Source organism: Rhamphochromis sp. 'chilingali', assembly GCF_963969265.1.
Source record: "Rhamphochromis sp. 'chilingali' genome assembly, chromosome: 10".
NCBI lineage: Eukaryota > Metazoa > Chordata > Actinopteri > Cichliformes > Cichlidae > Rhamphochromis > Rhamphochromis sp. 'chilingali'.
Window position 1 is genome coordinate 8723797 of NC_137937.1, and position 24421 is coordinate 8748217.

General features: G+C 38.3%; 1 protein-coding gene and 2 long non-coding RNA genes across 5 annotated transcripts in view; 1 reads left to right on the top strand and 2 right to left on the bottom strand.

Moving 5' to 3' along the window:
* Positions 1-24421, bottom strand: part of unc5db (unc-5 netrin receptor Db) — a 298720-nt gene that overhangs the window by 148505 nt on the left and 125794 nt on the right. The window lies entirely within an intron of this gene.
* Positions 14465-16961, top strand: LOC308404143. The gene is made up of 2 exons (XR_013973071.1): positions 14465-14771; positions 16457-16961. It is a non-coding gene; the product is annotated as an uncharacterized lncRNA (long non-coding RNA).
* On the bottom strand, positions 16971-18992 carry LOC308404144. 3 transcript variants are annotated; one of them, XR_013973072.1, is made up of 4 exons: positions 18944-18992; positions 18731-18788; positions 17628-17722; positions 16971-17519 (listed from the first exon to the last, which is right to left on the bottom strand). It is a non-coding gene; the product is annotated as an uncharacterized lncRNA (long non-coding RNA). The 3 variants fall into 3 exon arrangements; XR_013973073.1 differs by having other exon boundaries at positions 18731-18843; positions 18944-18990; XR_013973074.1 differs by lacking the exon at positions 18944-18992 and having other exon boundaries at positions 18731-18931.

Consider the following 24421-nt stretch of genomic DNA (forward strand, 5'->3'; position numbering starts at 1 on the left):
AGTTTAACCAGTTTAACCAGTTTATCAAAAACTACTTACTGCAGAGGTAAATCTGAGAGTGAGTCAGACCATGAGAAACATGTTGTTGTGTCTGCCAAAAAAACATGCTATATTTCCTTTCTTTTAGCTTTGAAATTACTTCCGTAATTGCCTATAAATATTATATTATATTATATTATATTAGATTAGATGAAACTTTATTAATCCCTCGGGTGGGTTCCAGTAGCACAGCACCGACAGAAGTTGCATGTTACAGATACAATAAGGGGAATGAGAGTAATGATATAAGCATAAATATACCATATATACACATATATAAATACAGAATATATAATATGGATAAATAGGATTGCACATTTGAGTGAGTATATTGCACAGTGATTATTGCACAGTCGAATATAAGAAAAAAACAAATATTGCAAATATTACACAGTGTAAAAAAGCACTACAGCTAAGCTGTTACCGCCCTCCTTTGTCCCCCGTTTCCCCTCCCTTTCCCCTCCAGTGAGGAGTTAAACAGTCTGATGGCATGTGGGACAAAGGAGTTTTTAAGTCTGTTGGTTTTTGATTTGGGAGAAGCAACCTGTCTCTGAAAAGGCTTCTCTGATTGTTTACGACCGTGTGCAGAGGATGCCCAGCATTGTCCATAATGTCCAGCAGTTTCTTTAATGTCCTTGTCTCTGCCACTGTCAACAGAGTGCCCAGCTTCATGCCGACCACTGAGCCCGCCTTCCTGATTAGTTACTCCAGTCTGGTTGAGTCCTTCTTTGCTCCTGCTTTAGCATAGAAAACTACTCCTGCAACCACCTATTGGTAAAATATCCTCAGGAGCTTCCTGCAGATGTTAAAAGACCTCAGCCTCCTGAGGAAGTACAGTCGGCTTTGGCCTTTGTTATACAGGTGCTGCATGTTGCATGACCAGATATTATATTATTGTTATGTTAGTGAGTGACTGTATATCCATCCATCCACTCATTCTCTTTCACTTATCCTGATAAGGATCGCAATAGCAACTGTAGGTCCTTAGGTCCACCTAAGCTGCTTGTCTTTTTTAGTAAACAGACTAGATGCAACCACCTCTACAAACACAATGCAATCGCCTCAATTTTTATTTACCATTTATCATTTGTGATAAGACTACATCATTAATACTCTGTGATAAATCAAAAATATATTTTTACTATCAACAATCAACTATGTCTTAATTACAGTACTAGCATGTAAAAAATTAAATTTTTTTTAATGGTAACGTACAATCCTTACAGTTGTGGATCTTCGAACTAAAAAACTAATGGCTAGGCGTAAGAGTATTATTATAAATAGCATAAAAATACAAAAAAAATTTACTTCAGTGTCAGTACTTCCAGTGTAAGTACCTGGCTGTTTTACCTTTTTTAAAGTCAGCTATGCTAACATTAATACTACGATTCAGTTTAAATTATGGCAGATAATAACTTTTTTTTTTTTTTTAAAGGCAGTTATTAAGGCCAAAATCCTCCAGATCAAATTACAACCCCCAATTGGTGGGGACAATGTTTAATTATTATACATTTGAAGAAAACATCAAGTTTAAAATGGAACCATCGATATTCTTGTCAAACTGAAAAATAGGGGACTTGGCTTGTTGCCGTTTTAATTTGGAGAATAAAGTTCAAATGTTAAAAAACAAACTCCAAACCTTTCAAAATAAAGTCAGAGCTTTTAAATGCATCCTTGAAATTTCAACTTTATTTTCAAATTGTTGAAATAATAAAGTTGAAATGTGGAAATGACTGGTGAGTTTTCACTGCCTCATTCCCAGTGACTTCCCTGTGGCCCTGAGCCAGAAGAGTGATTAAGAAAATGGATGGATGATGTGAAAATGCTGAGAAGTAAGTTGAAATGTTGAGAATAAAGCTAAAAAGTTTTTTTTTTTAAATGGAAATCTTAACATTGGATACTTCATCTTTATTTATACAGGCAACCGTCTGCCTCAAATTTATTTTTTTAAAATTTGCACTTTACTGTAAACTTTATCATCAGCATTTTAACGTTTGCTAAATACAGTATATATATATATATTCATTAATCATCACATTATCCTTACATGAATGTTTTTTTTTTTTTTTTTACATGTGCACTGCCAATCTTATCCCTCTAGTCTCCTACACTAAAAGCCAACAACCAACATTTTTGGGTTTTGCTTGTGAACCCAGGTTTCTGGGTAAAACATCGCCATTCATGCAACATCTCCATTTTTACCTGTCATGCTTTATCAGTAGAAAATATCTTGATAGTGAAATCTGAGAAAGGCTAATAATAGCAAATGATCACTCTGTTTTATGTCACTCATGCTTGTTTGCACTTTTGTGCAACCCAAATGCTTTAGGAGCCACGGGAAAATCTTTCAAGTAAAACCGAGGACACTACACTTTGGATCTCAGAACAGCATTAGAACATTAGCGTCATTCTCTATTAGGCTCTCATTACGTATACTCTAACACATCCACTACTGGGCTTGTTTCTACACCAGGACTTAAGTTGCCAGAAGAATCCTGCAGGTACTGTTCTGTTCCTCTCTCTCTCTTCCCCTGCTGTTCAGTAACAGGAGCACTTAAAGTACTGAGGCTTTGTTTGAAATGATTTCGCAAACTAGCCACTGTTTCACTCTGCCCACATTTTATTGAATGTGAGGAACACTGACTCGCACACAAAAACCCAAGTTTAAGCCTGCAAAATTGGCAACCCCCCAAAAAAGCTACTAACAACTGCAACCAACATCATGGAGCGTTATGAAAATGGTGAGAACAAAAGTGACACTATGCTGCGATGGTGGGAAACAGCAGTAATTAGAACAACAACAGCATCCCAAACAAAGCAAAAGTTGTTTTGTATTTCTTTGTCGGTGTCTGTATGGGGAGATAAATGCAGATTGCTTCATCAAATCAGCCCATGCAAGTGTAAAGTCACCACACACTATTGGTGTTTAATCTGTAACTGGATTCAGCAGTGGTGTAAAGTGTCCGGGGAGGGTGTCGAGTTTATTTGAGTTTTATTTCCACATATTTCGGCTTCCTTTTTCGTTTCTTCTTTTAAGTAGAAAGAAGTAAATTGTAGTTTAAACACTAAATTGCTCATGTTCATCCCAATTATTAACCTCTTAACGTCCATTGGGTAATTAGTGACACATCTACCATTAGTTTATTTGTCCTGTGACTTTGAGAAAACAAACAAATAGATGGATATGAACAATTTTATTTGTACTTTATTGAAAGAATTGCTGTGGAGCAAAATTAAGGAAATTTAAATGCAAATATCTTTGCTTTCAGTGCTAAGACTGCTTATAGGCTTATAGCAAATTAAAAAACACCAAAAACATCATGTTAAAAGAAAGATATCACTGTAACTTTCACACAATCATGTGAAAGAAAAAATATGAATCGAAATGCATTTGAATGAACTGGACTATAGTCAGAATTACTTTCACATTTTTATTTTTTTTAATTGATTGATTGATTGATTTGCCTGTTGAAAGCTTTTTTTGCTGTCACACGTATTAGGTACCACCAAATAACCTTGTGTTTTTTTTTTAAAAACTGGACTGGACCAAAAACTTCATATTAACATTAACAGTTTCTCAAAGTAGCCTGCATAACTTTATAGCTACTCTGTTTCAAGTAGGCTTGGCATGCTAATGGATCTAAAACATCTAAATATTATATCATTACAATTAAAATCCAATAAATAATTCTGTATACCCCACTGCAGAGTAAAATGGCCTGTATTTGTATAGCGCTTTACTTACAAGACGAACTGCCAACTCTTGAGCCACGATCGCCCCTGAGTAGTTACAAGGTTTTAATTATTTATACTTATTAGTATTATTCATAAACTAATTTATGCTTAACATGTGGTGCCAGCTTATTTCCTGCACACTGATTATTTTGTTGAGTTTAACCCAAGCCTAAATCAGTAACCTTTTTTATAAGAGCTTAAATTATTGTACTGTACTGTAGAGGTTTGTGTCTTTTTACTAATTCTGCTCGCAATTCTTATTATAATGGAATCTCACGACATGGCCTAGTTGTAGAGTTTCCAGTATGGGGTCACAGTTTTGTACTTTACAAAACAGTTTTGCGGGATACCTCAGACCAGGGGATTTTAGAGTTGAGCTAAACAACTCAGTTAAGATGTGTTCCTTCACAATCTGTGATGCTGTGAGTCAGTGTAAGAGAAACTGTACTGGACTGTCATGATGATGAGGGAGCTGAGTATGATGGTCCTGATTTACTGGTTGACACAACTGTAATGTATGATTGTGAGCAACAGAATGAGGACAGCAATTCAAATGGCTTCACGGCAGGGTGGATTACCTTTAGAGACGGAGTAAGGTGCTAAAAGATGCAGAAGGATCTTGGAATAAACCCATTTCAACATCTCTTTGAAAGTTGCCATTTTATGTGGTTTTAGGCATCTGTTGTGGAGTTAAATTTTCCAAGTATTTGCAGTACTTCTAAAGATGGGTTCTCTCTGGGTTCAGTCCAAAGACATGCTTATTAGCGACTAGTGCTGCTAAGTGGGAGTAGCACAAAAGTGATTTCTTGCATGGGGTACATCACCATTGCAGCATATCATGGATATCTAACCTTCACTTGAGCAGGTTATGATCTAGGTAAGGTATAAGTACAAATAAAACCACTGCCTACTGACACTTAATTTTTAATTTGCATTCTCAATCTGGAAGGAGCCCATTGACCTATAAAGGTATAAGCCTATTGTATAAAGCTATTTCATTGTTTTGTAAGCCTCACTGTAGGCAAACAATCCTAAAACAGGACATGTAAGCTTTATATGCAATAACTTGCAACTTATTGGTTTAAATTCTGCTCTAATATTTGTTTGTTACTTACTCTCAGACTGCGCAGGCACCAACACAATAATAAGAAAGCAAAAGTTTTTAAACACCCTAACAATGCATTTAAGCTGTATATTAATTTAATAAAAGTTCCAAACAGTTCCAGTCACAGTCAGGTCTGCCTATGTCATAATGATGCGGCAGTTATATTAATTATTTGATTCCTGTGACTTTGTTTAACCTTTCCATATTCATCTAAATATTAGCTTTCCCTTAATTTTTAAATTAATATACTCTGCTCCCCGTAGATTTGTGAGTAGTCGTATATTGTAAATACTGCCTGATAGGTATGGTGGGTTGCTAGACTGACTCACACCAAACATATGCCTTGTAATAGCTAAAAAAGAGAGCTCTGAAGCAAAGCACTTTAGTCCTGAAGAGTGCAGTCATGGTTTACAGCTCTGTAACTTAACTTCATGAAAGTGCAAATGTGTTGTTACATTTTGCTTTTAGTAAAAAAAAAGTAATTTGTACCAAGAATATGTATAAAGATGAACGTAGCAATTATGTTAAAAAAAATCTTTTAAGAATGTCGAACCATGCTGTGATGATGGTACACTTCAGAATCGCACAAGAAGTGCTTGACAAAGTTAATAGGTAGACTGATATGTAGCCAAAACTGTTAAGCCTCCTTCTGTCCTCGCCTAGATAATAGACTGAAAAAGGATGGATAGCAAACAGTGAACTTTTGAGGAGGCTTACAATCAAAAGCCATCCAGCTAACTACAGGATCCAGCAGAGAACCTCAGAGCATACCACTGTTTTTCTCACCAATGATTACACTGTCAGCTATTCTACTATACAGAGAAAAGGACAAAGAAAAAAAGAGTGAATTTCCGGCCCCTGAATTTTCTTTTTTGTTTTGCTGTAATCATGCAGCACTGAGCTGCTGCGCGAGTCATTCTATATCCTCACTTTTACGGTTAAGTGTCTCAGAGCACCCTCTCAAGGTTCAAAATTGGATATAAAAACACCAGTGTATGCATCAATACTCCTGTGACAGCTCAGATATTAAACCTGAACCCACTGACTCATCATCATCGACAAAAAGCTCCTTTCTTTCTCGTAAAAAGAGAAAGAAAAGTTTTACAACCAAGTTCTCTGCTCTGGCAGCAAACATGTGGTAAGGCTAAATAAAATCATCTCTAGGAAAAATAGAAGTTATAACCACCCCCTCACCACCCTCATAGGGGTGTATAATGGTGGTACGAGGGTGTGTGTGTGTGTCTGTGTATATATATGTGTGTGATGTGGGTGTATTGTCCTGGCCACATTCGGTTAACAACCCCATTAACTGGCTCACAAAGCAACCCCGGGGCAACGATAACATCAATCCTGGCTTTAGAGGCCATTACGTTTCTGCTCGAGATATATGCCGTGCGCTGGAAAAGTGAGGCGAGGCCGTGGCGGCTGAGTGGCTAGAGGGTGCCACAGTGTCACCAGCAGTTTTTTTTTTTTTAAGCCTAGCCCTCTGTCCACCCCATCCTGATAGCACACAAACACCAATAGAGCTTCAACAAGCCCCCCTAGGCTGCTTGGCAGGTGAGAGCTGAGGCCGTTTATCTGCTTTACTCAGACCTTCACACTCAACACATAAAGCAAAACATTTCTAAATGAACACCACAATGGATACGCTAACTGTGCACAGGCACCTTCTAGACCACACAGAAACGGATGTCCAAAAAGGAAAACTAATCAACTTCACCCCACCAAAAAATCATCTGATCAACCTTAAACCAGTTTTTGCAATAAAACTGTTGTGCTATTTAACTTCATTCCATTTGAGACCACTCCTCTTCTGCAGATGAGGAAACTTTTTCCCTCATTAAGGAAACCAGGCAAGAGTTGGCTGATAGACACGGACAGTGGACGATGATTTTTGGGGTTTGTCAGTGGTCAGAGTGATCGCTCCTAGCTTGCCACTCAAGGTGTTGTTTTGTTTTTTTTAGCTTATTCCCACCGTTAATCTTTTAAATTGACACTATCATTATTATGTAATCAATCAACATTAAATTTAATCTTCCTCATAATCAACATTTGTGAAGCAGAGATGTCTGGGCTAAAACTCACTCCCCTGCACTACTTGAAATTAATGTGGGTGTGGGAAGCACAGGTATTAGAGAACACAGAAGGACTGCATTTCTATCATTTGGCTTGACTTGAAATTAGATGTGCGACTGAAAGTTTACAGAGAGAACTTATTTCCTCTCTTTAACTGTTCTTTTTTTTGTTTCCGCCTGCCATGTTTGCCGGTGAAAGGCCGTGCGTGGGGAAGGGCATGGCGAAGAGAAAAAGAGAGCCTGCTGAGTCAATTTATGCAAATAAAAAAAGACTGAATAAGTTAGCAGAACAGTAATAAAAAATGTGTCAAGTAGAGTTTACAACTGTTTTAGCTGTTCTACTTTAGCCATGCACTTATTGTTACTAATTAGTGTAGTTTTATGTGAATGAGGGTGTGAATCTTACTGCACGTTCTTTGTCTTCATTCTGAAAGTGAGAAATAAACTCCCCGATGGGTATCTCTCTTAACAGCAGCAGTAGCGCTGTTGTCTTTTATATTAGCGCCACAGATTTCTTTCATTTCCTTGTTATTCAGAAAAACTGTGATATATTGTTGAAATTGCACTGCTTTTTTCCCTAATATTAAAATCTCAGGGATTAAATGTGCAGTTAAAAACCTTTTCACTGGTCTGGTCCACTCAAGATTGAAATAGGCTGCATATGGCTGATAATGTAAAATGAGTTTTACATCCCTGTAAGGATGCATGTGTAAATAAAGTCCAAATAAATTTTTGGGAACTCTACCAACACCATCATTCATTGATGCAAATGTGAATTTTAATGTTAATAATTAAGAAAAGAAAAAAGGGAATTGGGTTGTTTTAAATTAGAATATACCAGTCTGATATAAAAAAGTCCTAAGATGAAGCTTTGAAGTTTTGGAATAACACTGCAAGCTTATTGTGTCTGTTATGGCTACGAATATTAATGATTTAGAGCTCCACGTGCTCACCCCCATTCTTAATCCACTGCAAGAAACAGATAAACTGTATCAACACATGTGCATAACTATGTGCAAACACACACACACACACTATACATAGGGGTGGGTTTTGATTATCGATTTATTGATTAAAATCGATTCTAGCGTGGATAACGTGATATCGAGTCATTAAAATCCTGAAATATAAATGTATTTTGCCCTCAGGTTAAACCTCACAAAATTTCAACAACCACCAAACAGCTAAAACAGTAAATGAGAGCAGGAACACGGATTCTGCACAAAGACGTAAACACAAAGCGTGGACCCGCCGACGCATCAGAATCAGTGAGACGTCGCCTTTCTCACCTGACGGCACGGACACGGTCGAGACTGAAAGCTGACAGCTCACTGATTCTGATGTTTCGGCGGCTCTGCGCTTTGTGTTTACGTCCTTTTTGCGCTAGATTCTGAAGCTGCAGGTTTGATCTCTCTCCAAACAATATTGACTGAACCAGCAGCAAAAGAAGATCCAAACTTTTTTGCTTCACATAAACATCGTCATGAATTTCCTCTTATTTTTCCTGTTTTGCTTCCACCATGATAAAATCACACTTCATGCAGAGCTCGTTGTCTCTCTCTCAGTGTACTTCCAGAACAGTTTCACATCTAAAAATCTCTATTTTCTGCATTATTTGCTTGCTTATTACGCACAAGTCTACCATTATTTACAGCGCTGTCGGCTGCTGTTTTTTCCTTTTACTTACTACCGAAAAAGCCAAATTTCTGCCGTTCAATAGGCTTCTGAACAAATTTAAACTTTTTAAAATTATGCAAAATTACAAAACGCTTAGCTGTGTCTCTAATAAAACCGTTGTAACTTTGCTCTGTTTCACGTCAGCAGCATCAGGTAATGTTCATATGTTGATTAATGGTTTTCTTTCATTTTTGATCTACTGCAGAATATTTTTAAGGTCATCTGCTATAAAATCCCAAGCCAGGAAAATCTCGTTCATGTTTTTTTGAGTTCTATCCTCAGTTACTTTGGCACAAAGGCATCTGCTGTGATGCTTACACCTTGGATAAAGTCTAGCAAGTGTCAGCTTTCTTTTTATAGACAAAAAAATATGGATATTTATTGATGTGTGATCAGAATTATAATATTTCTGACTGTCTGAGTCAAAATTTCCCCGATTCGAATCGAATCGTGGATCAAATCGATTCGGGACCTTGTGAATCGGAATTGAATCGATTCTAGAAATCAGTGACCACCCAGCCCTAACTATACACACCAAATTACAGAAAATACTCTTTCACTGTGTACAAATGTGCAATTCCAACACAGGCAGTACAAATAACAAATGTACCCAGAGACACGGACATTCACATACACGTACACGTGATACAGCTCCTGTTTTGTCTGCTCGCTGCTCGCCAATGATAACATTCACACTCCACAGACGCTGGGAAAAAAAGGTCAGTAGTTTCTTTGCCCTTCCTTTTCCGTCTGCTCCTCGGGTGACTATTAAGCACCAGGACTCTATATGGAAACATGTTTGTGTGCAACACCAAGTGCTTCATAGCCAGATTTCTCCAAGGGAGGTTTAACTGCCTCAATTAAAATCACATAAAGGAGAGTGTGCAAGTCCTAACAGCATAAACATGTCTCCTCTTTTAGAACAAACAAGGATAAAGAGTTTTCCCCCGATGGAGCCAGGTGGATGTCGATTTCCTCTCACGCTAATCACACTTTGGAAAGTGAGAGTTAGCACAGATGAGTGACGGCTCCCCCGCCGTCCCAAACATACGGGTGGGAGGGGACCAGTTTACACACAGCACCCAGGGGATCAGTCAGCTCTCCCAGCGGGAGCCCCGCTGAGCATCTCCCAGATTTGGTGAGACAGGGAGGCTTTCACGGCGACTGTGAGAGGAAAATCCGAGGCTTGTTTCACAATAGGAAATAGGACGGAGTTTACTTCAGGGGATGGAGCTCAGAAAAACCCACCTACACTCACTTTACTAATCTCTTAAGGCTGATGTGAATCTTAACCATGTGGAATTCTCAGTTTGCATTAAAGTCAGTGGCATTAAATAAGTTTGTGAAGACAGGATGTTTCAAGGGCGGTCTATATTTTCCTTTTTACTGTGATATATGATGATCAGAAACTGGAGTTCTAAAGTTTAGCCTTATTGCTGTTTTACTTGCACTGTTAAAGCTACAGTCATGGTGTGCATACAACAAGCCAACCTGTCTGCTCAGTTACCGCAGTAGATTTCTACAGAGGAGAAACTTGGGCTGCCAAGGACTTAAATTCACAGGAATAACATTGAGAATCGGCAGGATGTAAAACAAAAATACCACCCACAGTTTTAACAAGCTTCTTGTTAGGAAGCACTCTGTACAAAAGCAATTTACCATTTTCTGTTTGTTAGTACCTACAATCTTGGATGCACCATAGAGGAATCCCAAAGCGTGCAATAATGCTGCTTTTCTCCTCACAAAGTCTAATCGTTCTATCTGACCAGTGTTTTTATCACCAGAATTTTTATCATGTTGGTATACTAATTTTGAAGCAAATCTGCTTTTGTTTCTTGTTTTACTCTTCAGGTCTGTTGCCTGCCCTCCCCTGAGTGCCTGAGTGCAAAAAGCGACTTTCTTGTATTCAGTAAAAGCCTTTGTTGGGTCTTCACTGGTGAACTTTTGCTTTGTGCTCTGTTGCTACCATTAGAGGTTTGCACCATAACCACCATTGGCTATCACCTGTGTGGACAAAAAAATATTATAAAAACACACAATTACTGTTGATATTCACTCAGTGTTGGGCAGTATGGGTTTGCCACAGCAGATACTTGATCCTGTTCTGTATATTCTCCTTTATATTTTCATACTCGTTATCATCATGGGACCCTTGAACGTCCTACTGAATGTCTGACTAATAAAATTCCTTCTTTATGGCAGGGTTAGGCAGAATCCATTAGAGGATTTACTGACTGACATCCAAACACTGCTGAATCAAATCCTAATCCCATATTGGTTTAAGCCTTGGTAATACTCTTTTCATATAGCTCCCTTCATATTTCTTCCATTCTCGAGTCTCAGATACATGTCACAGTTATTAACAGAGAAGAAGCATGCTGTAAAAACTGTCAATTTATCAAATCATCCAAACCTCAACAGATGGATTTACTTGATTAATTATGCAGCCTTCAAATAGCCCTCTGATGAAGTTATTCCTGTTATATGCATCATAATTACTCTGAGTCGGATTTTAATACAAGTAAATATTCATGTTTATATTGGACAGCAAAACAACTACTTTCACGATTTGGAAATGCAGAAACGTTTCAGACAACAAACCATGTAAGATAAGATAAGTGATGTGTCGGTCGCGAACGAAACGGCTCTTAGAGCCAACTCTTTGACGTGAACGACGCAAGCCGGATCCTTATTGCAAGCCGTGTTTTTTTTTTTTTTTTCTTCTTCTTTCTCTCACCCTCTCTCTCTCTCTTTCGCACTTTTTTCCGCTTCACTCCGCACTCGAGCCCTGAGCTTGCGCTGGGAAGAGGGGGGAGGGGCGGTAGTTACACTCGCAGTAGCACAGGAACAGAGCGGGAGGGAGAGAGAGAGAAACAGAGCCAGGGACAACAACATCACATTAGAAAGGTATAGTAATCATCCACAACTACTTTCAGTTGCGGATGATAAAGGATTCAGAAAGTTAATTCATGCAGGCCCATATGACAGAGGATGTGTATCTTCTTTTTGTTTTCATATTTTAATTTATATTTTATTGTGTTGTGGTTTGCAGTGTTTTGTGTTGTTTCACTTTAAATTTGTTTAAAAGGAAAAAGCTGAAAATTTAAATAGTTAAAAGTTGAAATGTAAATACTTGGTTTTTGTATTATAGGCTAGGGCCGTAACAGATTTATTTATTGCATTTTATGTGGAGTGAATAAATAAAAGTATATTTACGGTGGCCCCTTGAGACAAAGCACATACAAACTCCAAAACACGTACGAACTCTGAAGCACGTACAAACCCCGAAGCACGTACAAAATCCAAAACATGTACAAAACACAAACAGAAGTGCTCCAGGATGCTAGGGGCAGTGTTGAGCTTCTGTTACCTAGTGGCTACACAAGCCAGGAAGTACAAACGACTGGATTTGGTGTGTCGTAGTAACAGGTAAATGAACATTTTTTTTAATTATTTGAATATATATGAGTGCTTGTGTATAAATACACAAACAATACACATATGCTTTCAATTGTGTAATTTAAGTCATCTAAGTAGCTCTGTTTTGGAAGTTCAGTTAACGCTAGAAATGTGCTTTGGTGTTTGTACATGCTTTGTCTCTAGGGGCCACCGTATATATTTATATATAAACACATATACCTATATATACCAACCTGAAGAGCCGGTTGGGAGCTGAAAGAGCCGGCTCTTTCTAGTGATCCGAGCCGAACGAGCCGGTTCTCTAAAAAGAGCCAGAATTCCCATCACTAATATAGTGATCGAAATGCTATTACAAACTACTAAATATTAGAGACAGGAGAAAGTGATCACAAAACAAAAACAAAGTAAAAAGAAGAAGTAGGTTTGTCTACAAAGGTGCTAAATTTGTTGATTGCACATTTTGAATGAAGAACGTTTCTAAACTCTGCGTCTTGGCAGTAACTTGGCAGTAATCAGGAAAACTTGTGAAAATTATGACAGAGTTGCCCAGAGAGTCAAAGAAAGAAGCGATGGTGACCCTGGCATGACTTTATGTATCAGTTAGAGATGGCACGATACCACTTTTTTATGTCTGATACCGATATCATAAATTTGGATTTCTGCCGATACCGATATGAATCCGATATAGTGTGTTTTTTAATCAATAAAACTGTTTTTTTAATATATTGCTGCATTTTGTATAAGTTCATACTCAAGTTTAAATAAACAACAACACTAAAGCTATTCTGTTATACCTGTATGCAAAAAATACACTGCACCCAAAATATTTCATAGTTCAGCAATACTGATCAATCTAATAAACTTAAACCTACTCCATCCTCCCTATTCTGGTGTTTTAATTAAAGAGTACTTAGCAGAAATATTAAGCAACCTAACTAATAGGGTTGCAAACTCCCAGCAAAAAAAAAAATAGGGAACCACTGCCCCACCCTCCACCTCATGATGCTTAATCGACGTGATCAACTTTAATTTGATGCAGTGTGGAAAAAAAGAAATGCACAGAAATCAATTATTTTTCAAGAATAAATAAATAATTAATAATTATTATTTAATTAATAATTAAATAGATTCAACATCTTTCTTCAACAGAAGTGCAGACTGCACAGATGGTATTTTCCCAAAGGAAAAAGTAGTATAGCTTACTAGGGTATATTAGACTTAACAGTTACTATATACAGTAATGGACTTCTATACATTTTCCATCAAATTAAAACTTTGGGTGTCAGATAATTATTTATTAAAAGCTAGACATTTTAAATGAGAATAAGAAAGAAAAGTATGTCTTTGTGCCCCCTTTTCCCTGTTCGTGCCCTATCGCCCTTACCAGCCGTCAGCTGCATAGAAAAGGATCCTGGTGTAGAAAGAAATATTAAATAAATTCTAACAACAGCTTATCAAGGTTAAACATGCTGCTGTTGTTCAGCCGCTGGTTTCCTCTTTCTGGCCCGAAGTGGGCCAAAAACAAACAAGAGAGACGGACTTGCGACAGAAAAGCCGATCAGCTGATCGTTAATCAGTTTCACGATTGAAGTAGCAGCAAGAAGAGGCAGTCGCTCCATATATCGGTTGTTAAGCTTAACGTGGGAATGCTTTACAAACATTCAGAGATGAACTTACACACTTGCTTTACTTCTCTCTGGGATAACTTCATCGGAGATGAAATGCTGGTTTGAGGCTGCAAATACACACAGCCGCTCTATCACGTGAGCACACTGCTCCGATGTGCTACGGTTATGAGCCGAGTTACGCCGTGTCGCAAGTTTTGTGAGGTGCTTTTTTGATATTTAATGGATCAGATTACATTTTTGATTTCTCTCCGATATCTGATCCAGTAATTTACGTCAGTATCGGACCGATACGTAATATCGGATCGGTCCATCTCTAGTATCAGTGCAACTTTAAATTATATTGACATAAAGTGTAATGTCTCATCCTATAAAGTGTGAAAATATGTCTATATACCTTAAAACCTCTTTATACTGCTCATCACTCCCTTTTACCAATATATCTCATTACTCTGTGATTCCACTGAGGGCAATCTTATGGAAGAAATATAGTATCATCAGAATTCAAGTATTTTTAGACATTGAATTTATGACACTGAATTTTTATCCTCCAAATTTCCCTGCAAAAATATTCACCTGCAAAAATTCACCTGCAAAAAATTCACCTGCAAAAATTCACCTGAAAAAAATTCACCTGCAAAAAATTAACCTGCCAAAAATTCACCTGCAAAAATTCACCTGCAAAAAATTCACCTGAAAAAAATTCACCTGCAAAAATTCACCTGCAAAAATTCAACTGCAAAAGTGATGAACTTTAATGACCCAAGCCAGAGCAATCAGCACCAGATCGAGTCGAGTGGCTCTCGGCCAATTAAATTACGCTGTTTGATCACATGACACCGTTAGCCAGCAGTTTGTCTCCTAAAAGAGAGCTGTTTAGAGGTGAGTGATTAAGTTTTTCTCCTAAATAGAGATCATTACAGAACGCCTAGTCCTACTTAAAATCCCATTTATTTTTATTTTATCATCTACTCGAACTAAGGAAAACGTTTGACTAACTCAAAGACAATTTCCACGCCTCCCCTGCCTGACTGCAGAGGCAGTTTTGAATTTAGGAGCAGCAAGATGGAAGCAGCAAACCCTGGCGATTCTCCGGTAAGTATATTGTTTTTTATCTTCAAGTTTGTCTTTTGAAACGTTAATTTTATTTAAATCCGTTGCTCACGTATAAAGTACACAGACGGGGTCTTTGCTCAACTCGTCTGAGGCGTGTCTCACTAAGCGCTACATGCTAGCATCCTGCTAACCGAGCTACCCTTTACATGCTGTGCTTTAGAAAATAGGATACTCGTTAAAAAATACTCCGCAGATATTGATAGATAGACGAACACTACAAATATAATGTTGTAAACGAAAACGGCCTTTGGTGAAGTGGTAAAATACACCATGAATAAAGCCATAGATTGAATGGCTGCCATGGTTGCAGAACGGCCTGATTTAATGACAAGAATGGGGAAGAGTGAGGCGAAGTGAACCAAAGCCACAAAACACGGTCAGACAAGGCGGCAAAAGGGGAGTGATCTGTCCGTCAGTATGAAGTTGGTGTGTGCTTTGGTGAACAAAAACTCGAGACCGGTAGCAGGAAGGTGGGAGACTCGTGTTTCACTGGAATAGTGGTGAATTAAAACATCCTTTGTTGGGGACATTTAGGTGTAAATGCATCCATAAAGGTGAGACAGAGGCAGACCAGACAGTGAAGAAAACAAGGCAAACATTAGAAATATTAAAACGGAAATATAGGATTAATATAACATACAATTGGGGAAAATGTAAGGAACACAATGTAAATGATATTGTAAAGTCATTAAAACAGCATACTCTGATTAAAAGAAACAGATAATTGGGTAGGAGGAGGATGATGATGATGATGATGATGATGATGATGATAATAATAATAATAATAATAATAATAATAATAATAAAAAAATAAAAAAATGTACAAGATGGGTATGTATACTTGTAGCCAGAACTTAACAACTATAAAGTTGTAGCATGTCAGTACCTTACCCCATCCATTATATCCACACTTTCAGAAAAGGATATGGTCAATATCTTTACAAATACTATCTAAACTTAAACTGGATATCCCCTCTGCTTCTTCTGCTTCTCGTATACACCCTCAGGGTTTGTGATCAGCCAGCGGCTGATATGATCATTAATCCTGTAAAATAATCTTTCGGTTTATGAATCTGTTTGCATGGATTTCTTAATCTGTTTCCACTGTTAGCAGAAGTTGTGCATGCAGTTTTGGTGTGCTGCTCTCCAAGACTACAAGCTGCGTTAAAGTTGGAAGTAACTGGCCGATGTTCCACTGTTGAAGATAGCTGTGCCCATTTGTTGCACATTGTGGGTATGGAGAAGTTGAGGCCCTTGCAGGCTACCCACAATTTCCCCAAACTGAGCGATTATACATCTTCCTTCCATATTTGTATCTTGTGTCACTAAAAATAATTTTATACATTGATTAATGACCTGCAGAATCTCCTTATCATATTAAATGATTCATAATTGTCACTTTATGCTTTCTCCATCTTGAAAGTGATGACATCCTTGCATTACATCCTTTAGGTTCATTTTCTGCAGGCAGGTTTCTGACAGAGAACAGGCAGATTTACACTATAACATGCAGCGTTCTATAGATGGACACATAAAGAAATGAAAAATTACATGTATGTGCTAACTTTCTAAACACTGTTACATTAATGATTAAGTAGATAAAACATTTATGTCAGCCTTGGCTCATAGTTCATTTAAAGACAAGAACTTTGTGTGTGTTTCAGGTCCTGCACTCTCAAAGACTGAATGAACCAGCATTGCAGCCATGGGTCACTGTGAGCATCACAGGGAAGGTTGAAGCCACCCACTGCAGCTGTAAGGCCGGAGTCACGGAGACCTGCACCCACGTCACTGCTCTTCTGTTTAATGTAGAAGCAACAGTGATCTGTGGCACAAGGACTGTTACAGATGAACCTGCATACTGGGTTTTGCTGGGTAATATGACCAAGATACAGCCAGAGGTTGGCCATAAGATAGACTTCTCCTCTTCAGCTGCCCAAAAAAAGGCTCTTGATCAGAACAAACAGACCATCTGTAGTGACAGGTAAAAGGAGCCGTCCTCAAAAAAGAAAAATCCCACCTGCTACTGTGGAGGAGTTGTCACTGCTATAATGCCATCATGTTTTATCTAGGGGTCTAGATTTATGCCTATAGTGCACTGCCATGTAAATAATTTGCATTTACTGAATGAGTATCACTGTTCAAAAATTGAATAAAGAAACAAACTAATTTTTGCCTTTTTTTTTTATTAAAACCACTTTATAGAACATCACATCAGTTACAATGTAGAATCCATGTCACTGGAGAATTTTGATTCAATAAACAGTAAAAAGGTGAGCTGTGAAGACCAAGGACAAGTGCAGCTCACAGGTTTTCTATCCAAGGAATCCCAGAAGATTGCATGGTGTCATTGCCCAGCAGTTGTTCGCAGGACATATGGACTCAACCTCAACAATCCCTCACACTGAGCAGCATGAAGTGACAGTGCAGAGGAAAAACTCCCCTTTAACAAGAAGAAACCTCCAGCAGAACCCGGTTCAGTACCAGCAGCCATCTGGGTTTGGAGGAGAGAGACAGACACAGAACTACCAAAAGTATATTTTTTTTTTTATGTGATTGACTGTTGTTGTAATTCAAGCCCTGAGTGTAGAGCAGGTAAGATGTAAAGTTGCATCCTAAATTCCATGCTCATGCAGAGTGTTTAGTTTATGACTTTTTCACCTGGTCATTTCTTGATGAACAGATGGTCTTTTAGGGTTAACCAAGCTGGTACCTTGACTCTGTTCTCTGCAAGATGTTGCAAAAAACAAAATCATATGGAGACAATATTGGACACAAAATATATAACAATTTAGTTAAATGTAGCATTAACTCATAAGTCTTGCTAAAGTAAACCTTGTATTCTGATTCATCACAGCAGCAGTTCAGTTGGATGATGTCAGTAACTGCAGCAAGTGTCTTGCTGACTGAATAATTACATCTTGCATAATCTGAAACAAACACATAAAGACAGAAACAATTTATAAATTAACGTTTGATAAAATCTAAGAATTAATCATTTATTAGATACCAATATGAATATGTCTACCATAAAACTTGTGTGGAGCGAAGTTACATTCAATCAAGATGGTCTGGCATGCTACAACTTTGTAGTTGTTAAGTTCTGGCTACAAGTATACATACCCATCTTGTACATGTTCTTTAACATTATTATTATTATTATTATTATTATCATCATCATCCTCCTACCCAATTATCTGTTTCTTTTAATCAGAGTATGCTGTTTTAATGACTTTACAATATCATTTACATTGTGTTCCTTACATTTTCCCCAATTGTATGTTATATTAATCCTATATTTCCGTTTTAATATTTCTAATGTTTGCCTTGTTTTCTTCACTGTCTGGTCTGCCTCTGTCTCACCTTTATGGATGCATTTACACCTAAATGTCCCCAACAAAGGATGTTTTAATTCACCACTATTCCAGTGAAACACGAGTCTCCCACCTTCCTGCTACCGGTCTCGAGTTTTTGTTCACCAAAGCACACACCAACTTCATACTGACGGACAGATCACTCCCCTTTTGCCGCCTTGTCTGACCGTGTTTTGTGGCTTTGGTTCACTTCGCCTCACTCTTCCCCATTCTTGTCATTAAATCAGGCCGTTCTGCAACCATGGCAGCCATTCAATCTATGGCTTTATTCATGGTGTATTTTACCACTTCACCAAAGGCCGTTTTCGTTTACAACATTATATTTGCAGTGTTCGTCTATCTATCAATATCTGCGGAGTATTTTTTAACGAGTATCCTATTTTCTAAAGCACAGCATGTAAAGGGTAGCTCGGTTAGCAGGATGCTAGCATGTAGCGCTTAGTGAGACACGCCTCAGACGAGTTGAGCAAAGACCCCGTCTGTGTACTTTATACGTGAGCAACGGATTTAAATAAAATTAACGTTTCAAAAGACAAACTTGAAGATAAAAAACAATATACTTACCGGAGAATCGCCAGGGTTTGCTGCTTCCATCTTGCTGCTCCTAAATTCAAAACTGCCTCTGCAGTCAGGCAGGGGAGGCGTGGAAATTGTCTTTGAGTTAGTCAAACGTTTTCCTTAGTTCGAGTAGATGATAAAATAAAAATAAATGGGATTTTAAGTAGGACTAGGCGTTCTGTAATGATCTCTATTTAGGAGAAAAACGTAATCACTCACCTCTAAACAGCTCTCTTTTAGGAGACAAACTGCTGGCTAACGGTGTCATGTGATCAAACAGCGTAATTTAATTGGCCGAGAGCCACTCGACTCGATCTGGTGCTGATTGCTCTGGCTTGGGTCATTAAAGTTCATCACTTTTGCAGTTGAATTTTTGCAGGTGAATTTTTGCAGGTGAATTTTTTGCAGGTGAATTTTTTTCAGGTGAATTTTTTGCAGGTGAATTTTTTGCAGGTGAATTTTTTTCAGGTGAATTTTTGGCAGGTGAATTTTTTGCAGGTGAATTTTTTTCAGGTGAATTTTTGCAGGTGAATTTTTTGCAGGTGAATTTTTGCAGGTGAATATTTTTGCAGGGAAATTTGGAGGATAAAAATTCAGTGTCATAAATTCAATGTCTAAAAATACTTGAATTCTGATGATACTATATTTCTTCCATACAATCTGGGGGTAGTTTGTGATAGAGAGATTTCTACTCCCACTTCCTCTTCTACAGTTCCCAGAATGCTTTTCAACCACTGCTTTTTAAGCTTGTTGCCTATAGTCTTACAAGGGTTTGTTAGCAAATAAATACAGTAAAAAAAAAAAAGGCCTGCATTTGTATAGCGCTTTACTCAGTCCTTAAGGACCCCAAAGCGCTTCACACTACATTCAGTCATTCACCCATTCACACACACATTCACACACATACAGTATATAATTTCTCATGAGCCAAGCTGTCTGTGAACACTGGGGTGTGTCTGCAGTCTGGCTGGTGCTCAAAATGACAATTGCCTTATGGTTGCATTGCTTTCTAGGCTACTGTCGGTGGAGGTAAAGGTATCTCCCATTAAGGATTATTATTATTATCTGTATTTATTTTTTTTGGTATGACTGTCGAACATTGGTCCAAAATGGTGACGCTAAATAGGGCTGACTGCTATGCAAATAGCTACTAACAACATTTTTTATTGATGGGATGGTAATAATCTATTTTTATAATCCAAGTCCTGTCCTTGGGTGTTACACAGCACACATTGCAGATATACATGGTCCTTCCTGAGCATCTCTTGCTAGGGAACTCAAGGGCATTGTCAGCTTTATCAGAGCCTAGTGATTCATCAGGCTAGTTGGTAAATAAGAGATGTTATCAGGTGCTCCTTGTGGCATTGAGGGCTCATGTCCTAATCAATAACATTCCAATTCTTCACTGATCTCCTCCTGTGATTAGCCGAACTAATCCAATACACAATGTTGCTGTCTATTACTGAGGCAGGACAAAGCCTTCCCGTTCAGACCGCCCTTATCTGTGCCTTTGCGTTTACTACTGATATATGGTGGGTATAAGCCAAGGGCTACTGCGAGGACATCCTCGGGCTCTTCTAATTGTTAATCCACTTGAGCCAGCAGGTAGAAAGGAAATTTCACTTGGCCTGGCAGCACCACGGGCAGTTAAGTGAGATGACTGTAGTGAAAGCTAACCAATCGCCACCCAGAGACATAGTAAGTCAAGATAAAATGCCCTGTAATTTTTCTAACTACGTTAAAAGGAAATGGAAGATAGCAAAGTGGCATGGATAATGAAAGAGGTTGGGAAAAGGAGGGGCGGTTTGGACTGTCAGTCAGTAAAGAGTGGCAATGGCAGCAGGCATTTACTGACGTGGGGATGCTGATGAACAAGCCAAGCCTAATTTGAGTTAATGAATATGAAATATGCATCAGTTTTCACTCTCAAAATGATATGCAGTGAGCATAACTGATGAAAGAGGAAATGAACAGCATTAACTAGTCTGATTTTAAAGCATGTGAAGAGAACATTATACATACAGTATTAGCCTATAGAACTCTGAATTACAAAGTCCACACTCTAGGTGTGTGTGCGTGCGTGTGAATGTATATATATATTTTTTTCTCACACACTTAGTCTCAGATATATTGATAGAATACAAGGCATGAAAGACAGCTGTACAAATTAGACAGCTGCTCCAACTTATCTAGCCCTTAACAGATGGATTCACTTGACTAATTATGTGTTCAAACAATCCTCTGATGAAGTGACTGATATCAAACACAACATAAATACTCTGAATGTAATTTTAATGGAAACAGAAGTCTGTGGTTTTATTAACAGTAAAGATGGTCTCTTGAAACCTAAACATATACCATCAGAATAGCTGTAGTTACATAAAACCCATGGAGGCTTTAAATTATTCATAGATTTCCTGGAGGTACATGAAGGTCATTGGAAAAGACCTCACTGAGTCCTAAATTCCTGTTATGAGTTCCTTCTAACCACCCATTTCTATTATTGAGGAGATAAGTCTTTTTTAAATAGTACCATACTGTCCAGTAATTTAAGGTTCACATAGCCAAGATCTACAAGTTCAAGGTTTCCAGTGTTGATTTTCTCCTAAAAATGTAGACTAATCTGTTTAATTTACCTTTTAAGCTTTAGGGATTCCAATCATCTCTAAGGCATGAGTTGTAAGAAAGCCAATAAAAACAATGAATGGACAAAGCTGCCATTATTAGCTTGGAAGTAAGCCTTGACTATATACTTATATATATATATATATATATATATACTAGCCTTGATGGGTCAGATATGTTGTACATAGACATACTTCATAGTCATACTTCACTCCTGTATGCCACCACAGCACTGGTAACATAACTGTAGAAATAAGGTGCAACTGAACTGCACACATGCCTATCTTCAGTGTACTCCAGCATGTAACAAATAGCACTATGAAGTGGTGGGGGAAAATATTCTCTGAGCTCTGAAACACAGTTAGTTAATGAAATGCTGCAGGTTAGATCATACCTGGGTAATGTTTGTGATTGATCTCATTAGAGATAAGCTTATATTACATACCCAACAGCAGCAATGAAAGTCATCATCACAGCACTAAGATAATTCACAATTGTAAAAAGGTAAACCTCATCAGTAGAGCCATCACACAAACACTTAGCTTATACACTCATGTTGTTCTACTGGATTTCCACATTACAGAAGGCCATTCACACAGTGTAACTGATAAAACACACACACACACACTTAAGGAAGGAGGCCGGGGACTGGTGAGTGTCAGCACTACGGTCCAGGATGGGACGACAAACACCCACAAATACATCAGGAAGATGCCCTCACTGATCGTGTGCTCAGTAAATACCTGTGGGACTTCCAGATATAGGCGGACAAAATGGTGGCAGCTAACCAACCGGACATAGTGGTGGTGGACAAACAGATGAAGACGGTCGTAGTGATAGACATAGAGATACTGAATGACAGCAACATCAGAAAGAAGGAACACGAGAAGCTGCAGAAGTACCAAGGTATCAGAGAAGAGCTTGAGAAGATGTGGAGGGTGAAGACAACAGTTGTCCCAGTGGTAATCGGTGTACTAGGTGCAGTGACTCCCAAGCTAGGCGAGTGGCTCCAGCAGATTCCAGGAACAACATCAGAGATCTCTGTTCAGAAGAGCACAGTCCTGGGAACAGCTAAGATACTGCGCAGGACCTTTAAGCTCTACTAGAGGACTGGGAGCTAGACTCTTGAAGGATAGACCAGGGGCGAGAGGGGGATTATTTTTTATAACCCTTTTTTATAAACATTTTCTAGGTCTTCCAGTTTGTAAAAGAGCCTACCAAGGTGAGTATGCAAACTTCAAACAGAAAGGTTGGGATTTGAACCAGAAATCTATCCCCAAAAAGTTCATTCTGTTCATCTGAATGTAGCGTTTGCAGTGGTAGAAACGTTTCATCACTCATCCAAGTGACTTCTTCAGTCTCAGCTGACTGCAGGCTTCCCCAACCAGTTATAAACAGTACATGAAGCTACCATCACTGGCAAACAATTGGCTGTGAGGTCAGTTTCTTCATTAATATTCAAAATGTCATGAGCATGGATCAACAACCACTGATCAAAGACCATTGATCAATGACCACTGATAACTGAACAATGAACAGGTCAATGAGTACCATTTGCAGAGAGTTGGGGGATGGCTGCAATCACAGCATTGTAAGATGGTGAAAGATGTACCTTCAGGCCCCCTCCTCAATTCAGAGATCGTCCTTCCTTTTTCACTTAAATGGCCTCCTTGACTTCCCGCTTAAACCAGGGTTCCTCCCTGTCGAGGATGTGTATACCCTTATTATTCAAAGAGGACTTTGTTATCCTACCCCAGAACAGCACCAAGTCATTGGTTAAGGTATGTGGATGACACCTGGGTGTCAGTACGTACCACAATTCAATGATCACATTAACTCAGTGGACCAACCCATCAAGTTCACCAGGGATGATATGAGAAATGACAGGTTAGCCTTCTTAGACTGTGAGATTTCCATCAGTAATGGGGGACATTTAAAAGTTGATGTGCTCTATAAACCAATGCATACGGATCAGTATTTATGGTTTGACTCTCATCATCCACTAGAGCAGCGGTCCCCAACCTTTTTTGCGGCTTATGTTCGACAATATTTTCACAGACCAGCCTTTAAGATATCACGGATAAATACAACAAAATAAAACCAGTACCGGTACCAAAAAAAAGAAGATTTATTCATAACACACGGGAAAAGACCCAGGGAAACCAAGTTAACGATAAAAACTATTTAAAAAAATAATGCTAAAAACCAATAAAAACAATAAATTTCACACCCAAGCCTCAATTCTCGCGGCCCAGTACCAAACGACTCACGTACCGGTACAGATACAGCGGCCAGGAAAGCAGAAGAACAACATATCAAGAAGGCCCTGAGTAAATGTAGTTATTCCAGCTGGACATTTGTCAAGGCTGGGAAGGCACCTAAAGAAATCAGTCACTTGGATGAGTGATGAAACATTTCTCCTGTTGAAATTGCTACATCCAGATGAACAGGATCAACTTTTTGGGGATTTCCTTACCTATAATTGAGAATGCAACAAGAAACCAGAAATCTAATTGCTGTGAGGTGAGCTGGTGCTAATCACTAAAACGTCATAGCTGTCTTGATTAGCACTGGACTTTACGTTTACCCAGTCTCATTGTAAATTGATATTAGCTCTACTGAGTTCATGTTTGATTCCATTAATCAATGTGTTTTAATTAAGTGAACCAATGCATGACTTGAAAGAATGTAGCATATGTAGAATTAGGTCAACCACGTGTCATTACTGCAAATGTTTTTGACCCTTCCTTTCTCAGTAAACTGTATATAGTGTTACATAGGTTAAATGTTAAATTTATCACTTTTTTTCAAAATCTTTAAGCACTTTTGTAACTGTGACACACACACACACAACTGCATCAAGGACAACTTGCAGTTCAGAATCGTGACACTGCGGTACGGACTGAAGGAGCTGGGGTATCCGATTATACCTCCTCAGCCACAGATGCCATCATACTAAAGTACACCTACTATACTCACAAGCATATGAACGACTGGAGGTCAACAAAAATAAGATTTTGAAAAGTATTCAATTTATATTTAAAAGATTTTTGTGTAGCTATCCGAAAGACA